The sequence below is a fragment of the Aquarana catesbeiana genome, linkage group LG13 (assembly GCF_042186555.1).
Source record: "Aquarana catesbeiana isolate 2022-GZ linkage group LG13, ASM4218655v1, whole genome shotgun sequence".
Lineage (NCBI taxonomy): Eukaryota > Metazoa > Chordata > Amphibia > Anura > Ranidae > Aquarana > Aquarana catesbeiana.
The window spans coordinates 133,725,437-133,745,696 of record NC_133336.1 but is presented as its reverse complement, the minus strand read 5'-3'; the positions used below and the strand labels follow the sequence as shown (position 1 = coordinate 133,745,696).

At 44.7% G+C, this 20,260-nt stretch overlaps 1 protein-coding gene across 2 annotated transcripts in view; it reads left to right on the top strand.

Moving 5' to 3' along the window:
- The first annotated feature begins 8,242 nt into the window (after positions 1–8,242).
- Positions 8,243–20,260, top strand: part of RMDN3 (regulator of microtubule dynamics 3) — a 242,928-nt gene continuing 230,910 nt past the window's right edge. Inside the window, exons 1-2 of one of the 2 annotated variants that reach the window (XM_073610229.1) lie at positions 8,243–8,396; positions 8,705–8,801. The gene's annotated coding sequence lies outside the window, so the exon portion shown is untranslated. The remainder of the gene's footprint in view (positions 8,397–8,704; positions 8,802–20,260) is intronic. The other variant, XM_073610230.1, reaches the window with a different exon arrangement.

Genomic DNA, 20,260 nt, shown 5'->3' with positions numbered 1-20,260 from the left:
TTTGGCCTTGTTAAAGGGATTCTAAAGGTTAAATCTTTTTTACCTTAATGCATCCTCCAATGGCTGCATTTGATGGGCACAGTGGCTGCGTTTGATGGCACAGTGGCTGCAATTGATGGCACAGTGGCTGCAATTGATGGCACAGTGGCTGCAATTGATGGGCACAGTGGCTGCAATTGATGGTTTTTTTTCAGTATTTTTCAGTTTGTTTGCGTCCCCCCCAAAAAATTTGGAGCACCAGCCGCCACTGACTGGGCTTTTGCACCTCATCCAAGGTCAATGGGGAGTCCAGTTTAGACCGCTGACAGCTTGTCAATGTGGGCAGCTTCAGAGTTCTCAGATACACGTCTAGTTTATCCATGGAGTATTGATTGCGTGATTGGTATAGGGTGGCATAAAATTAAGTCAGCTCCTTAGTGATAAGTTCAGGGCGATTCACTATATGACCATCAGAGGCACGTATGGCCTCTATGGCGGGGGAGGACTGATGGAACCGAGCTATTCTAGAATGCAAACGCCCTGTCTTCTCTCCCTCTTCATAAAACACCATTTTAGAAAAAATGCTTACGTTCTGCAGCGGAGGTCTCAGAGAATCCTGGGCCGACATCCACGCCTCCCTTGCGGAGTTGAGTGAGGTAGAGATATATTGTAGCTCCAACTGTCGCACATGGCTTTCAACCTGTAGGACAAACTCGGTGGAGGACCTTTTAAGTGCGTTAATTTCTGCTATAAAAATTCTCGTTAAATATGCTTTGAAAACTTCTTTGGCCATCTATAAGCTTCGTGAGAAGGAAATAATTGTAGCCAAAAGGCATTTAATTTCCATGGGGCTCTGGGAAGTGATGTGGGCGATTGGGCCCGAAGCCAAACCACCAGAGGGGAATGGTCAGATACTCCCCGCGTTAAATATTCTAAACGAGACACCAGCAGAATGCCAGATGAATTACCAAGGCAGAGGTCAATTCGAGATACGGAGCCGTGGGATTTGGAGAAACACGAAAACTGTTTGTACAAAGGGTACCCAATTCTCCAAAGGCCAGGGCCCTGTGTATCAGAACACTGACCCGACGCGAATAGCCTGTATGGGTGGAGTGATAGCTCCCCAGTAACTATGAGTAATTATGACATGACACTGAATGCAAAGTAAGGTAGGTTTCCTGGAAACACATTATCGCAGGCTGGAATCGCTTTATACAGGAAGAGATCATGGTCCTCTTCAGAGGGTCACAAACACCCTGTATATTCCATGACACCAGGGGAATGTCAGCCATGATGTATCAACAATATTAACATATGCAAGGAGAAAATAATATGAGCCCAGCCAGGTTCACTGAGTCAAGTCAGGTCAAGAATTGGAGCAGGACCTTGGTTAGAACAGAGTTCCCAGGCAGCTGCAAGGAAGTATGCCATCAGCACTAGAAATCTATAAGGACACATGTAAAGGCTATGAGGTAGTAGCCACCGGACACAGGGATGAAGTAAACAGCAAAAGAGTACGTTCAGGGACAGAGGTGGAACTCTGTATCCAAAGGCGGATGACATAAAAACATACGTGACATTGAACTTGACCGACCCAACTGGGGTCGTCGGATCCAGGTTCGTCAACAGGACAGATCGAATCAGGTAGAAAAACGTATAGGCAGAGAGGCAGGAAACTGGTCAGAGAGGCTACCAAGAGGCCTAAAGCAACTCTGAAGCAGTTGCAGGAATTTATGACAGAGTTTTTGGCCTCAACACCAAACGATATGTCTGGCGGAAATTAAATACAGCTCACCACCCAGATAATACTATTCCTACAGTAAAGTATGGAGGTGGTAATATCCTGTTATGGGGGTGTTTCTCTGCAGCAGAGACTGGATCACTTGTCAGGATAGAAGGAAAAATGGATGGGGCAAAATACCGTCAAAATCTTGAGGAAAATCTGAGGAAAATCTGCTGCCCTCTGCCAGAAAGTTTTTGGAAGGTTTACTTTCCAACATGACAATGACCCAAAGCACACAGTGGTTGAAAGAGAAAAAGGGGAATGCCCTTCCATGGCCTAGTCAAAGCCTAGACTTAAACCCCATTGAAAATCTGTAGAATGACTTGAAGACTGCAGTCTACAAACAGTCACCATCAAATTCAACTGAACTTGATCAGTTCTACAAAGAAGAGTGGGCAAACATTACACAGTCTAGATGTGCAAAGTTAGTAGAGACATATCCCAACAGGTGTTCCAGTCAGGGGTCAGGCTCAGAGACCAGTAGCTATAGTAGTAGAGAGGCTCCCACCGACCAGCTGGATAAGTGCAGCAGCAGGTCAAACTGGCGGTTGACATGGACTCACCTGAGGAGCAGAGTCTAAGCACTAACTGATGTTTGAGATGGGTTTTGCTGCATGTTAGTACCAGGTTCGGTCCTCAGGGTCACCCTTCCTGGAGGTGAGCAAGCTGGGGTCCAGTAGCAGATATAGCAGATAGGGATCAAGCAGAAGCATAGTAAGTAAACAAGCCAAAGGTCAGTAACAAGTATTTGCAGGTTGGGATCAAGCAGAAATGTAGTTAAGGAACACGCCGAAGGCCAGTAAAGAGTGGTACCAGAGATGAGGACAGCAGCAGGAGTGACATGAGCGAGATATTGGCTGGAGAGAGAGCACAATATTCTGGCAAACAGGAAGGGGTAAAATAGTAAGTTTATGAGAGAAGCAAAAAAAAAAGGCAAGATCATTCAATGTAAAAAGTGGATTGCGCTAACTTTTGTGTAGAATAACCACCATAAAGTGTGCAAATTGTGCAAAGTAAAAAATATTTCTATATTGATCCTATAATGAAGTGTTTTTCTCTGCCATCTATATTGGTATATTGATATTTTTCTCTTTTTTTGGCTTTATATCAAAAAACTTATCTTTCCCGTATATTATTTCTGATCAAAATGTATCTAGGTGAAATATTTTATAGTGTTACCAATCACTGTATAAAGTGCTAGTGCTAACAAAATATCAAAAAATATATAAGTATACATACATATATAAGTGAGAAATAAACTGAAAACTAAAATCATACAATGTGCCAATATTACTTCATTCATAAAATCCCCATATCAATGTATATATGTGCTGCACAGTGCAAGAAAATTTTCAGAAAATTTTTTGTTTTTTTTAAATTTCCCCAACATGTGCACCACAGTACACTAGATGTCCTCAGTGAGAGATCACTCCTGTGCAGTAATAACATTTTTCTTCAATATAAAGTGCTCCAGATTCACAACTTATTATGATTTCACCACCACCTATTGCAATGGCCACTCACCAGATACGGTCAGAATATGCACCTTTGGTTCATTTAGGATAAACACTCCGTTTATGATGGGTCCAATCGCAGCCTGTTCAAGCAGTACAATAGTGTCTCTTGCTCTATATAGTGCTCACAAAAACATGTGGATAGCCATCATGGTGTAGTATGTAACTCTCATTTATTTAAAAAAATGTTAAAAAACATAGTCAAACTCACATGTTTGGGTGCCCCTAAGCCAGCACCAAGCTAATACAGCAGTGTATGTGGAGAGCAGAGTCTCAATCTGTCCTAGTGTCTCCTCACAGCGGTGTGCGTTCCAAGACTCACACCCGTATGATTGGACACGGTAGGAAAGTCCCCAGCAGCCTCTACGTGTTTCGCAATAGGGTTTGCGTCATTGCGTAATAAGTTTTGGTCATGACAATAATTTATATCTACGGTCAAACGACCTTGTCCTTTTTCTCGTTTGACTGTAGATATAAATGATTGTCGTGACCAAAACATATTACCCCTGAAGAAGAGGTTGATCCCTTTATTACCTCCAAACGTCAGATTTTTTCTATGTGTTATTATACAATAGAATTGGTCAATGTTATTTCTTCTGATCTCCATGTATATGCATCCATTTTAATGCTCATTATGTTATATTATAGTTACAATGTTTTTATCTTTTTTCTATACTAAATATCTTCTTTTTTAATTTCTATTTCTCTACTTAATATATTAATACTTACCTACCTGTCAGTGACCCAAATCAAAGTCCCACCAGAGGATATACACTCATGTTTCAGTAATTTTTTCTTCAGCATATAAGTCATGAGTAAGTGTGAAACGCGTCAGCTGATTCCTGTATGTTCCTGCTGTAGTGTCTTGTGTATTCCATGATCCAGTTTTCATTAATAAAGGTACTTGTTATCTTGTCCGGTGTGCGGCCATCCAGATTACTCCGTCCATTACTACTGATGAGGCGGCACCAATGGGCACTGTGGAGTTGGCACTGATAAGGTGGCACTGATGGACACTAATAGGTGGCACTGACAGGCGGCACTGATGGGCACTGACAGGCGGCACTGATGGGCACTGACCGGGGGCATTGATGGGCACTGACCGGGGGCATTGATGGGCACTGACCAGCGGCACTGATTGGCACTGATAGGTGGCACTGACAGGTGGCATTGATGGACACTAATAGATGGCACTGATTGGGCAGGTACTGACAGGTATTAATGCTGGGCACTGATTGCCACTGTGATAGACACTGATTGGCACTGTGGTGGGCACCGGCAGACTTTATTATTGCGGCACTGCTGGGCACTGAGTGGCAGATCTGATGGGGCTGTGCTGATAAACAATGTGCTAATTATCAGCACAGACCCCCCCCCCCCCCCGACAGGGAGAGCCGCCGATCGGCTCTCCCTGTCAGCGCGAACCGAGTAATGCCATTTATTGGCACTACCTGGTTCTCGCGATGATCAGCTGTGATTGGTCACAGCTGATCACGTGGTAAGAAGCCTCCGTCAGAGGCTTCTTATCGTTATCGGAGATGCGGCATGTCAGACTGACACGCAGCACTTGTGACCGCCATGCTGCACGCCCAAGCTGGCGCGCGCCAGCATGTTATCCTGCTGGACGTCATATGATGCCCATTCAGGCTAACAGAACCACTTCCCAGCTGTCATTCTGTTATAGGCCGGGCAGGAAGTGGTTAACCAGAAACGCGCTGGGTACCGGGGATTACTATATACCGGAGAGTATTATTATATTGTCATATTGTTCATGTAAATTGTTGCTTTTTTGTTTTTTCTGTATGTATCCTTTATATAATATTTGGTGTTTTTTTTTTTAATCATCGATTATTTGTATGATCGAGCATTTTTTATACATACAAAAAAAAATTGACTTTTTCGTATTACCCAAGTGTATGTTGCATGTCCCATGGAAGGGGGATTTTACTTTTTCTTAAATTGTATACTAGGGATGTGGCAACCACACTATTCAGATCTGATAAGGTGAAACCCTCTCTCTTACCTGCTGCACTGATAGGCGATACTGATGAGGCTGCACTGATAGGAGACACTGATAAGAGGAACTGATAGGGGGCATTGATGAGGCTGCACTGATAGCTGAGCATTGTCAGGGCTGGGCTCAGCCCTTCCTTCTCTGAGCTGGCCGCTCAGCTGTCGGCTAATTGCCAGCTCCCATCTCTCTCCAGTTACCCAGCTGTTGTTGATTCTGCTCCTCAGTCCTGCATACTTAAAGCCGTCCAGCTCACTTGATCTCTGCCTTCGCCTTTGTCAACATCACAGAGACTTTCTCCTGCGCTCCTGTTTGAAGACTTGCTCGGCTCATGTCCTTTCTGGCTCCTGATCCTGCTTGCTGTACTACTACGTTTATCTCTGGCTCTCTGAAATTGGCTTGGCTGACTACCCGATCCGGTTGCTGAACTCTGGCTTGTTTTCACTACACTTAATTTGTTTACCTTTTTATTATTATTATTATTATTAAACAAGTGTGATTTAACTATACTTCTGTCTCGGTCTTATTCATGGTTCCTGATAGGCATGCTGGGATGTGTAGTTCCTGAGCAGATACAGGGAGATGGGAAGTGACAGGCAGGACTCACATGACCTTTTTTTCCTGTCTGCAGTGTGCTGGCTATGTGCAGGATTGAACAGTGGGGAGGAGATCAGGGAGCCAGAGCAGGCATCATCTGGACAGGTTCTTCGCACATGGCAGGAGATCCGAGGTGCGCTGGAGAGGGGGAGGAGCCGAGTAATGGAAGGACAGGGGGCCGCCTACTGACCCTGATCAGTCAACCCTGGCCGGCAAAACATCTTGCGGACAGCGTGAAGGCTCAATTACAATGACAGGACACCAGGCAGCTGCCGTCGGGCCTGATAACCCCCCCCGCCAATGTGTGGCACACGGGGCGGAACGCAGTACAGTGCAACTGCCACTGTATGTGTGCGCGAGGCGGGACTCGGGAGACACAGCACTGGGCTTACCCCCCTATTCTTAGTGCACGTACCCCAAGGGGTACACTTACCACAGGTTGAGAAACCCTGCAGTAAAGCACTTAAGACACGTTTCTGGTAGTATAGCCCTTTAAAAATGGACTGCACCTAATTCAGAATAGTCTTGCTATAGTTTTGTTAGAAGCTGTGACATGTTAGCCAGATTCAGGTAGTTCTCATTTCCACCATTTTAAGAAATCAATTGTTATGGCTGCATCAGATTCATAAAAAATTACCACCAGTTCTCAGATAAGCTTCCAGCACAGGGCTCCCTGGTTGCTATGAAGATGGTGGCTGCTGGTGTCATAGCAACCAGTGAAGCACACCCAGATGACAGGTGAATGTAAACAAAGGGGCAGGGAAGTTGGCTGACACCATTACCTAGATATGGCAGAGCCCGTAATTGGACAAAGATGCCAGCCAGTCTCCCGCTTTACTGTCAGCTGGGAAATCTTCTGCCTGGCAGCTGAATGAGACTGGGGGTGCTTTACTGGTTGCCGGGATGCTTTCTGCTGCACAGACTACAGTGTCATAGATAGCAAGGGGATGAACATGCACTGAGGATGTAGTGTCTGCGGTATGGACACTCCGTCCTCAGTGCCACCCCCAACATGTGACACATTCATGTACCAGTTTCTGATAAGTACATGAATACATTACAGGGGCTACGGACTTCTAAAGTTTATCTACGACCCTCCGTGTGAACAGCTGGCTCCTCAAAACTGACCCCATGTTTGTAAGCAATTTTTTATTTACAAATTGCAATGGGCAAGGACAAAATCACATTCAGTGGCAAATTTTAAGTCCAACAAGCTGCGGTAACATGACCGCAACGCGCGCTAATGTTCATTACATGTGTTGGTGCACTGCCATTCATTCGGTCTGATGCAATGTGCTACCAAAATGCTACATTTTTGCTCTGTCACAGCTTGTCAAGAGAATTTGCAATCTGATCACAACATGTGTGGCTACAGCCATTATATTTCCTGTCAAATGTTTCACCCAAAGACTGAAATCTTTTTGGACACGTGTATTCCTTAGCCTGGAGGTCTCTGTTCTGCTAAGTTTAGACTTGCATCTAAGCCGCCGCTCCTCTGAAAAGTGATCTATGTCAGGTGGCTTTACAGAAGTGTCTGACAGATGGTGATGAGGAGGCCATGTGACAGCTCCTTGTCACCTGTTTTATCAACCCCATAATTGCTGCACCAGTGAGCTGCCACACCATATGCATTGTATACGCTTGAGGGCCGTTTGTGGCTCTTCACTATTCGCTTCATATGAGGAATCATTTTTGCCACAGGCGTGAAGCATTGTAACCGCAGCATGTGAACACCCGTTTGCTGTGTTTACAGGTTAAAGTGTGAGTCCACCCTAACACTAAAATCCCTGCATCTACAGACATCCACAATCTAACACTAACCTAGCTAACCTGTAAAGAAGAAATCAGTATACGTACATTTTTTGAAGCCGATCCGGTCTCCAGCAGCAGTTCTGCAGAGGAGACAGCCGACAGCGGCTGTGAAATGAATGGGGATTCATGTCACCCATAGACTTACTATGTCTACTATACTACCTCCACAGCGAAGCCACAGCTGACAGCTCAGCGTGGGATCCGGGCGGCTTAAAAAAAAAAAAAAAGGTATATATACCGATTTCTTCTTTACAGGGTTAGATAGCCTAGTGTTTGATCGTGAATGTCTGTAGATGTAGAGATTTTAGCATTAGGGTGGACTTCTACTTCATGCACTGGAGGGCTAAAAAAAGCTCACCATCCCCAAGTCTATTCCAGCCCTAATTATTGCAGCTACTCCTGGAAAGTTTTCAACAAGCCGGGGCTCAGCTCACTTTCCATGTACAGAAATCCATTCCCACTCTATTTCTTTTTAACACATCTCTACTACTAAAGTCCATCCATTTCAGGTCACTGACCGCAGACTCGCAACCCGGAAGAGAGAGCCGCGCATGCGTAGTGCACCGGCATGTTTACCAGGAGCATGGGAGATGAATCCGCACATGCGCAGTACCCCGGCATGTGTACCAGGCTTCTCTGATCTCCACTTCCGCAAGCTTCGGACAGCAGCCCAGGAGGGGAAGGAGGAGGCGTTGGATAGGTCAGTGCTGGAGAACGGGTAGTTGTCATTATACAGGTGTCATCCTACAGATGTGTCTGTGCTTGGGAGGAGGCTGTGATAGGAAGGTGATTCCATAGATGTTCTGTGCTATGGGTCACACCATGTCCTTGTGCTCCTGAGACTAGACACGTGACAGTCTGTGTGTGGAAACATTTCTATGACAGAACTCTGATCCTTCATCCTCATAGTGCAATGTGATCTCCCTGTGCTGATCACAGCTCCTGATCTCATTGATATCAATCCTGGTGATCAGAGCACTAAAGTCCTTCTATGACTTCCCAATACAGATCAGTGTCCAGCATGTTCTAGACAGGAGGAGGTCAGACGTCAGGACAACAGTCCACATCAGAACGCGGGTGGTTGTGTGCCTTTACAAAAACTAAGGTAAGGTTCACACATTGTGCCCTGCTCTTTGCATGTAGGCAGAACATTTATTTCAGTGGCCTGTCCTACCCACAGAAATACAAGGAAAAAAGTCCTTTGCATTATCGCCTCATCACCATTTGATTTGACGCTCGTAAAAACATGCAGCATTTGCACACAATTTTGCAAGCATTCCCTGCATTAAGATAAAATATTTTAGGACGTGCTGTGCCCCCCTCCCACACCTACCCGACCCATCGGTGCCCGGCTGCAGTCTTCTCTCCCCTCACCATCTTCATATAGGGACTGACAGGTAGCAGCGGGAGAAGGGGGCGGGGCTGTGCCACACTGTATGTGTCAATAGACGCACACAACCGGGCCTGGAGTGAGCCCACAGTTACATAGTAGGTGAGGTTGAAAAAAGACACAAGTCCATCAAGTCCAACCTATGTGTGTGATTATGTGTCAGTATTACATTATATATCCCTGTATGTTGCGGTCATTCAGGTGATTATCTAATAGTTTCTTGAAGCTATCGATGCTCCCCGCTGAGACCACCGCCTGTGGAAGGGAATTCCACATCCTTGCCACTCTTACAGTAAAGAACCCTCTACGTAGTTTAAGGTTAAACCTCTTTTCTTCTAATTTTAATGAGTGGCCACGAGTCTTGTTAAACTCTCTTCTGCGAAAAAGTTTTATTTCTATTGTAGGGTCACCAGTACGGTATTTGTATATTGAAATCATATCCCCTCTCAAGCGTCTCTTCTCCAGAGAGAATAAGTTCAGTGCTCGCAACCTTTCCTCATCACTAAGATCCTCCAGACCCTTTATTAGCTTTGTTGCCCTTCTTTGTACTCGCTCCATTTCCAGTACATCCTTCCTGAGGACTGGTGCCCAGAACTGGACAGCATACTCCAGGTGCGGCCGGACCAGAGTCTTGTAGAGGGGAGAATTATCGTTTTATCTCTGGAGTTGATCCCCCTTTTAATGCATGCCAATATTCTGTTTGCTTTGTTAGCAGCAGATTGGCATTGCATGCCATTGCTGAGCCTATCATCTACTAGGACCCCCAGGTCCTTTTCCATCCTAGATTCCCCCAGAGGCTCTCCCCCCAGTGTATAGATTGCATTCAAATTTTTGCCATCCAAATGCATTATTTTACATGTTTCTACATTGAACCTCATTTGCCATGTAGTTGCCCACCCCATTAATTTGTTCAGATCTTTTTGCAAGGTTTCCATATCCTGCGGAGAAGTTATTGCCCTGATGCGCTCCCATAGGAAGGAAAAGCAAATTCATGACCATTCTGTGCATTACCATTGCACAGAGCTTGTGTGACTGCAGCTGGCTGGATTAATGCATCTTTGCAAGGGTGCAAAGACCAAAATATACCGGAATGCATAGTATTGTCTAAAAGAAAACTTTTTTTATTTTAAAGATCTGAATGCAGTCTGTTGCTTCCAATGGACCTGTACACAAAGGAGCGTAAATATCCATAAACTAGCATGTTGGAGACTAGAGGACCTCCGTTATGAGGAACGACTACAAGCATTAAACCTATTCTCCCTGGAGAAGAGCAGCTCGAGAGGAGATATGATGTTGTTTTTTAAACAATGCATTCTGTGCATTAAGATAAAAGGCCTTCTGTGTGCAGAAGCCCCCCTAATACTTACCTGAGGTCCCTCTAGATCCAGCGATGTTGCAGGTGTGTCTCGGCTGCCCGGGACTCCCTTCCTTATTGGCTGAGACAGCAGCAGGCACCTTTGGCGCCCGCTGCTATCAGTTAGTCAGCCCATAAGGAGTGAAAGGGGGTGGGACTGGGCTGCGGCTCCATGCCTGAATGGACACAGCGAGCTGTGGCTCGGCTCTGGTGCCCCCATAGCAAGCTGCTTGCTTTGGGGACACTCACCAGGTAGGAGGGACCTGAGAAGAGGAGGATCTGGGTTGCTCTGTGCAAAACCACTGCTCAGGGCAAATAAGTTTAACGTGTTTATACATACCTTAGATTGTAAGCTCCTTGAGGGTAGGGACTGATGTGAATGTACAATGTATATGTAAAGCTCTGCGTAAATTGACGGCGCTATATAAGTACCTGAAATAAATAAATAAAATATATGTTTAACATAATTTTTACAGACAGTCTACTGACTGGAATGGTACCAGCTGATTGGAGAAAAGCCAATGTAGCACCAATATTTAAAAAGGGCCCAAAATACATCCCTGGGAATTACAGACCAGTTACTAACATCAATAGTATGTAAACTCTTGGAGGGGATGATAAGGGACTATATACAAGATTTCAGTAATGAGAACAGTATCATTAGCAGTAATCAGCATGGATTCATGAAGAATAGTTCTTGCCAAACCAATCTACTAACCTTCTATGAGGAGGTGAGTTGCCATCTAGATAAAGGAAGGCCCGTAGACGTGGTGTATCTGGATTTTGCAAAAGCGTTTGACACAGTTCCCCATAAACGTTTATTGTACAAAATAAGGTCCGCTGGCATGGACCATAGGGTGAGTACAGGGTTTGAAAACTGGCTACAAGGGCGTGTTCAGAGGGTGGTGATAAATGGGGAGTACTCAGAATGGTCAGGGGTGGGTAGTGGGGTTCCCCAGGGTTCTGTGCTGGGACCAATCCTATTTAATTTGTTCATAAACGACCTGGAGGATGGGATAAACAGTTCAATCTCTGTATCTGCAGATGATACTAAGCTAAGCAGGGCAATAACTTCTCCGCAGGATGTGGAAACCTTGCAAAAAGATCTGAACAAATTAATGGGTTGGGCAACTACATGGCAAATGAGGTTCAATGTAGAAAAATGTAAAATAATGCATTTGGGTGGCAAAAATATGAATGCAATCTATACACTGGGGGGAGAACCTCTGGGGGATCTAGGATGGAAAAGGACCTGGGGGTCCTAGTAGATGATAGGCTCAGCAATGGCATGCAGTGCCAAGCTGCTGCTAACAAAGAAAACAGAATATTGGCATGCATTAAAAAGGGATCAACTCCAGAGATAAAACGATAATTATCCCACTCTACAAGACTCTGGTCCGGCTGCACCTAGAGTATGCTGTCCAGTTCTGAGCACCAGTACAAAAAAAGGCAACAAAGCTAATAAAGAGTCTGGAGGATCTTAGTTATGAGAAAAGGTTGCGAGCACTGAACTTATTCTCTCTGTAGAATAGACGCTTGAGAGGGGATATGATTTCAATATACAAATACCGTACTGGTGACCCTACAATAGAAATAAAACTTTTTTGCAGAAGAGAGTTTAACAAGACTCGTGGCCACTCATTAAAATTAGAAGAAAAGAGGTTTAACCTTAAACTACGTAGAGGGTTCTTTACTGTAAGAGCGGCAAGGATGTGGAATTCCCTTCCACAGTCGGTGGTCTCAGCGGGGAGCATCGATAGCTTCAAGAAACTATTAGATAAGCACCTGAATGACCGCAACATACAGGGATATACAATGTAATACTGACACATAATCACACATTGGTTGGACTTGATGGACTTGTGTCTTTTTTCAACCTCACCTACTATGTAACTGTTTTTATTTCTTTAGCGTACATCATGGGACACAGAGCCACAGTAATTATTGTATGGGTTATATGGCACCTTCAGGTGATGGACACTGGCACACCCTAAACAGGTAGTTCAATTCCCCATATAACCCCTCCCCTTACTGGGAGTACCTCAATTTTTCAGCAGTGTCTTAGGTGTTGGTCACAAGTAAAGCTGTGCTGAGCTCCGCTGGAATATTCTTTACTGGGGCAAGCCATGCAGCCAGATCCATCTAAAGTGTCTTTTCCAGGCCGAATTGAATGGTACCCGGTAGAGGTCGACTGATTGAGTCTGTTACCACAAAACCCTGCATGGATAGGGTAAGGGTGATTCCTAAGTAATTTTTCTAATTCTTGTGGGTATTTCTCCTTTATCCACTTCAGCCCCGTACCATTATGCTGCCTAAGGACCAGAGGACTTTTTCCAATTTGGCACTGCGTCGCTTTAACTGATAATTGTGCGGTCATGCAATGCTGTACCCAAACGAAATTTGCGTCCTTTTCTTCCCACAAATAGAGCTTTCTTTTGATGGTATTTAATCACCTCTGCGGTTTTTATTTTTTGCGCTATAAACGGAAAAAGACCGAAAATTTTGAAAAAAAGTGATATTTTCTAATTTTTGTTATAAAAAAAATCCAATAAACTCAATTTTAGTCATACATTTAGGCCAAAATTTATTCGGCCACATGTCTTTGGTAAAAAAAAAATGTCAATAAGTGTATATTTATTGGTTTGCGCAAAAGTTATAGCGTCTACAAGCTAGGGTACATTTTCTGGAATTTACACAGCTTTTAGTTTATGACTGCCTATGTCATTTCTTGAGGTGCTAAAATGGCAGGGCAGTACAAAACCCCCCCAAATGACCCCATTTTGGAAAGTAGACACCTCAAGAAAATTGCTGAGAGGCATGTTGAGCCCATTGAATATACATTTTTTTTGTCCCAAGTGATTGAATAATGACAAAAAAAAAAAATTACAAAAAGTTGTCACTAAATGATATATTGCTCACACAGGCCATGGGCATATGTGGAATTGCACCCCAAAATAGATTCAGCTGCTTCTCCTGAGTACGGGGATACCACATGTGTGGGACTTTTTGGGAGCCTAGCCACGTACGGGGCCCCGAAAACCAATCACCGCCTTCAGGATTTCTAAGGGCGTAAATTTTTGATTTCACTCCTCACTACCTATCACAGTTTCCAAGGCCATAAAATGCCAAGATGGCACAAACCCCCCCCCCCCCAAATGACCCCATTTTGGAAAGTAGACACCCCAAGCTATTTGCTGAGAGGCATGTTGAGTCCATGGAATATTTTATATTTTGACACAAGTTGCGGGAAAGTGACAAAAAAGTCTCACACATGTGGTATCCCCCAACATGTATTTTGGGGTGTAATTTCACATATTCCCATGGCATGTTTGAGCAATAGATCATTTAGTGACAACTTTGTGCAAAAAAAAAAAAAAAAAAAAATTGTCTCTTTCCCGCAACTTGTGTCACAATATAAAATATTCCATGGACTCGACATGACTCTCAGCAAATAGCTTGGGGTATCTACTTTCCAATATAGGGTCATTTGGGGGGGGGGGGGGGGGGTTTGAACTGTCCTGGCATTTTATGCACAACATTTAGAAGTTTATGTCACACATCACCCACTCTTCTAACCACTTGAAGACAAAGCCCTTTCTGACACTTTTTGTTTACATGAAAAAATTATTTTTTTTTGCAAGAAAATTTCTTTGAACCCCCAAACATTATATATTTTTTTAAAGTAAATGCCCTACAGATTAAAATGGTGGGTGTTTCATTTTTTTTTTTTCACACAGTATTTGTGCAGCGATTTTTCAAACGCATTTTTTGGGGAAAAAAACACACTTTTTAAAATTTTAATGCACTAAAACACACTATATTGCCCAAATGTTTGATGGAATAAAAAAGATGATCTTAGGCCGAGTACATGGATACCAAACATGACATGCTTTAAAATTGCGCACAAACGTGCAGTGGTTACAAACTAAATACATTTTTAAAAGCCTTTAAATGCCTTTACAGGTTACCACTTTAGATTTACAGAGGAGGTCTACTGCTAAAATTACTGCCCTCGATCTGACGTTCGCGGTGACACCTCACATGCATGGTGCAATTGCTGTTTACATTTGACGCCAGACCGACGCTTGCGTTCGCCTTTGCGCGAGAGCAGGGGGGGACAGGGGTGCTTTTTTTTTTTTTTTTTTTTTTTTTTCTCTTTATTATTTTTTTGCTTTTTTATCTTATTTTTAAACTGTTCCTTTTCATTTTTTTTTTTAATCATTTTTATTGTTATCTCAGGGAATGTAAATATCCCCCATGATAGCAATAGGTAGTGACAGGTACTCTTTTTTGAAAAAATTGGGGTCTATTAGACCCTAGATCTCTCCTCTGCCCTCAAAGCATCTGACCACACCAAGATTGGTGTGATAAAATGCTTCCCCAATGGCGCGGTTTACATCCGGCGAAATCTAAGTCATGAAATGCTCGTAGCTTCCGGTTTCTCAGGCCATAGAGATGTTTGGAGCCACTCTGGTCAGCTCTATGGTCAGCTGGCTGAATCACCGGCTGCATTCTCAGGTTCCCTGTTGAGACAGGAGAGCCAGAGAAAAACACGGAAGACGGTGGTGGTGGTGGGGGGGGGCATTCCCTCCCACTGCTTGTAAAAGCAGTCTAGAGGCTAATTAGCCACTAGGATTGCTTTTACATGAAAGCCGACCGCTGGCTGAAAAGAATGATACCAAGATGATACCTAAACCTGCAGGCATCATTCTGGTATAACCACTCAAAGTCGTGAATGGCGTACCTGAAGACAAAAACATGGTTAACAATAAAACACAGTAAACGGTAAAGTATAAAAAATTGCATACCTGAAAAGCAAACATGATAAAACATAATAACAATAAAACATTGCAGAATAGAATACAATAAAAAAGAGCAGAACAATAGAGAGAGAATAGAGAGAGAGAGAACAATAAAATGACAACTATTTTTTTAAAATTTTATATATATATATATATATATATATATATATATATATATATATATATAATTTAAAATTTAAAAAAAATAGTTGTCGTTTTATTGTTTTCTCTCTCTATTGTTCTGCTCTTTTTTATTGTATTCTATTCTGCAATGTTTTATTGTTATTATGTTTTATCATGTTTGCTTTTCAGGTATGCAATTTTTTATACTTTACCGTTTACTGTGTTTTATTGTTAACCATTTTTTTGTCTTCAGGTACGCCATTCACGACTTTGAGTGGTTATACCAGAATATATATATATTTTTTTTTTTTTTTACACTTTTTTTTGTAACTAACTTTTATAACTGTAACCGGTTCCAGGTTCGGGTCTCTCAAAATGCGATGGCATCTTGGGAGACCCTGTGAAAGTGTGCCTAGTCTGTGCAATGCTGTACCCTACGCTAATACTCAACTAGTGCATGGTAGCGTTCAAAACATTCACCAATGCAAAGACCAGGATTATCAGGACAGGAGGGACAATAATAGCGGGTGTCACGCCTATATCCGTGCGTGCTGCAGACACAACATCTTTTTTGGGGGGGTTCGCTGGGTAGGGGTACTCGGGAGGACATAAAGAAAATGCCTCTCATGCTGCCGACTGCATTTGGTTAGGGATGTGAATGGAGGAAGTACGGGCGCTGCAGAAGTGGTGGGCTCTCAATTAGGATTGGCAAATGCAGCAGGAAGGGCATTATGGGCGCGACGGGCCTGTGTTTGTTTGGTGGCAGCGGGACACTACTTGTGCTTGCCACCTCACCAGCTTATTCTGCATTTATGGGACTTGCCACGTCACCAAGTGTTACTGCAGTGCTGGTTTGACCACGACCGGGGTGTACTAGGCCGCTGGTGCTTGCCAGTTCACCAAAACGCTGCCAATAAAACTGTTAGCAATAGCAGGGATCAGGCCTGACTCTGTGAACGCTGCAGTTATGCGTTTAGTGTTTTGTAAGTGACAGTGATCGATCGATACTGCACTTGGGGGGGCTGGGCCGGGCGGAGGGGCAAAACGCAGGTGCTAGCAGGTATCTGGGCTGATCCCCCTAACACTGCGTTTTTGGGAACCCTAAACTGCTGGGGATGCTAGTATAGATCTGATCGGATCAGATATTGATCCGTTCTGATACTATACCACTAAGGGAGGCGTATGCTGCGTGCGTGGGTGTTAGTGGTACTGGTGCTAACCTGACGCTGCTTGAGGCTGGTGCTTGCCAGTTCACCAAAACGCTACCAAAAAAACGGTTAGCGATCGCAGGGATCAGGCCTGACTCTGCGAACGCTGCAGTTATGTGTTTAGTGTTTTGTAAGTGACAGTGATCGATCGATACTGCACTTGGGTGGGCTGGGCTGGGCCGGGCGGAGGGGCAAAACGCAGGTGCTAGCAGGTATCTGGGCTGATCCCGCTAACACTGCGTTTTTGGGAACCCTAAACTGCTGGGGACGCTAGTATAGATCTGATCGGATCAGATATTGATCCGTACAGATAGTATACCACTAAGGGAGGCGTGCGTGGGTGTTAGCGGTACTGGCGCTAATCTGACGCTGCCTGGGGCGACGCATATCACCGCCGGGCGATCAGGGGGCTAAACCTTTATTTGGTAATAAACGGCGGGTGCCCTGACACTATAAAAAATAAATGAACTAACCAGCGTCACCCGTAACGGTTATACAGTGATCAGTGGTGAAAGGGTTAACTAGGGGGCAATCAAGGGGTTAAAACATTTATTAGATAGTATATGGGGGTCCCTGACGCTATAAAACGCTGACGGCGAACCTAAATATTTACGTCCCTAACTAGCGTCACCAGCGACACTAATACAGCGATCAGAAAAATGTTCGCTTAGCGACCCTGGTGACGGGGTGATCAAGGGGTTAAAACTTTATTAGGGGGGTATCCTAGACCTAAAGGGGGCTAACAGTAACTGTCCTACCACAGTAACTGTCACAAACTGACACCATGCAGTAATCAGAAAAAAAAAAAAAAAACAAACAAACAAAACACTGCTTGGTGTCAGTGTGACGGGGGGGGGGGGGGGGAAGGGGTGATTGGGGGGGGATCGGGGGGTGTTTTGTGTGCCTGGCATGTTCTACTGTGAGGTGTAGTGTTTGTGCACTCACTCACATGTCTTCTCTCCTCAGTGCCGGAACGGAAAATACCGAGCCGAGGAGAGATGACATAATTTCCTTTGCTGTTTAGCATACAGCAGCAAAGGAATGTTCTGATTGGCCGGCGGGGATCGCGAGGGGGGGGGCCACGAACGGATGGCCTCCCTCTCACCTCCGATCGCCGGGGGACAAAAGAGGACCGCCTCGGGCACCGGGGGGGGGGGTTCGGTCGGACCCCCCACCCGCGGGAGGCAGATCACGTGTATGTACGTGATTCTGCCTGCCCGTACCGCCTTGCCGACGTACATCGGCGTGAGGCGGTCCTCAAGTGGTTAAAGTAAATGTTGTCATGCCTCTAGTCACCACCGGAGGCTATGAAGTGCACGTACCTGATTCCATGCTTGTCAGTCTCGCCTCTGTGTCAAGCTGCACACTTCCTCCGGCGGATGGAAGCCCGCTCGCTCAGGAAAGCTGTATCTTTGAAAAAGATGAGGGGGGGGCACGGTGGGTGGTTGGAGGAAAGGGGGGGCAGGGCTTAGCGGTGTTGACGTGCTTCAGCGTCCACAATGCGGGCTGTGTAGCTATAAAGTGCACCTTTTTTCGGGTGCATACAGCTGAAGAAGGGACACAGAGTGGACGGGTCGCATGTGAGTGTTAGTTCACACAGGCATTCCCAGGACACATTTACTTTGCATCAGGCTGAGCTTAATAGCAGCGGCAGTTGCTGGACTATTGCTCAGCAGTGGGTGCATTTTCTTGGCTGTACCTCTGCGTTTGTGCTCAGCACTATAACCAGAGGGAATAGTACAGATACCGCAAAAAAATAAGGGCACAAAAGGGTCACCCTAAGGACCCACCCTCTGCAACACCACCCCCCCTGAAAGATTTAGGGAGGCTGGTCAGAGTTAGCCATCGAGGTCATCAGGACCTGCAATTGCTTCCAACGCTTCAGCCCCTGTCTATGTAACTGAGGAGGTTTTTTCCTCAACTATCAGTGGATTAGAGGAAAGGTTAGCGACTTTAATCGCATCTTCACAGAGTGGAAGAAAGCGCATTAGGTCCCCTTCTACCACCCAGGATCCTCAAATAGAGGAACAGTGGGAGGGGGAAAATGAATCCCCCCTCAGGGGACCATGGGGAGACTGACTCCTCTTCTGAGGGATCAAGTGGGGAAGGACCTTCTTTGGCTTCACATGCTGAGTTGCTGGTGCATTCTCTTACTGGAATGGTCCGCTCCACATTTAAGCTACCCTTAACTGAGTCGGTTGAAGAGCCCCTTCTTGTTTGGGTTCACTAAAGCCTCCTCAAGCCTTGCGTGCCTTTCCTGTCCATGCTGGAAAAGCTTATATATTCTGAGTGGGATTACCCAGATAAGCATTTTTCCCTCCTAAAAAAATTTTTCAACACTTTATCCTATGGAGTAAAAATGTGGAGTATACCAGCAATTGATGCTGCTATATCCTCTGTGAATAAAAGTTTGACTTGTCCTGTTGAGAATGCGCAAATGCTTACGGATCCAACTGATAAGAGATTGGAATTCCTGTTAAAATATATTTTTTCCTTGGCAGGTTCAGTGGCTCAACCTGCAGTGGCGGCAATTGGGGTATGTCAATCCTTGAGAGACCATTTGAAACAGGTGCTCAAGGTTTTCCCTGAACAGCAGGCCCAGGAGTTAGCTGAGCTGCCAGCAGCTTTGTGTTTTGCAATTGACGCAATCAGAGATTCTATTCTTCAAACCTATTGCCTTATGCTTGGGTTGATGTATATGCGTAGAATCTTATGGTTGAAAAGTTGGTCAGCCGAAGTGCCATACAAAAAGCTTTTGGCTCGTTTTCCTTTTCGTGGAGTAATTAATGACTCTGGAAGCTGGCTTCCTTGCATTAATCAAAATAGATATCACTGAGCCTGAAAGCCCACGATTCTTCAGAATGTGGGTTTCAATAGCCAAGCCATTAAATTTAGCATTTGTAAAGTAGGATGGAACACGGGTCCCTGCGATAGCAGGTCTGAACCTGGTGGTAGGGGCCATGGGGCCCCTACCACCATCTTTACCATTTCTGCATACCAAGATCTTCTCGGCCACGCTGGGGCCACAAGAACTATCAACTTCTTTGCCTTTGTCTGGAAGGCATATGTTTCCTAGTGTGAATCCAGGGGTTGGCATCCTAGAAAGTATGTCGTAGGTAGTATCCTTGCCTTTCTGCAGATGGGGTTAGAGATGAAACTGGCCTTGAGTACTATCAAGGGCCAAGTCTCGGCCTTATCTGTATTGTTTCAATGTCCGCTTGCTTTGCGTTCTTTGGCCTGAAGCTTTATACAGGGGGTAACGTGGATTAATCCACCGGTTAGAGCACCCCTGAACCCTTGGGACTTGAATTTAGTTCTATCGGCGTTACAGAAACAGCCTTTTGAGCCGATGCGACATATTCCTTTAGTCCTTTTAACAAGGAAGCTAGTTTTTCTGGTAGCAATTTTTTCTGCAAGGGTATCCGAGTTAGGGGCTATTTCTTGTAAAGAGCCATATTTAATCATTCGCAAGGATAGAGTAGTATTGCATCCTCATCCTAGCTTTCTGCCAAAGGTGGTTTCAGGTTTTCACCTAAACCAGGATATTGTTTTACCTTCATTTTTTCCAGGACCCTGTTCTAAGGAAGAAAAGTCACTACGTTCTTTGGATGTAGTGAGAGCGGTCAATATCTATTTGAAGGCGACTGCTCAGGTTCGCAAAACAGATGTTTTGTTTGTGTTGCCTGA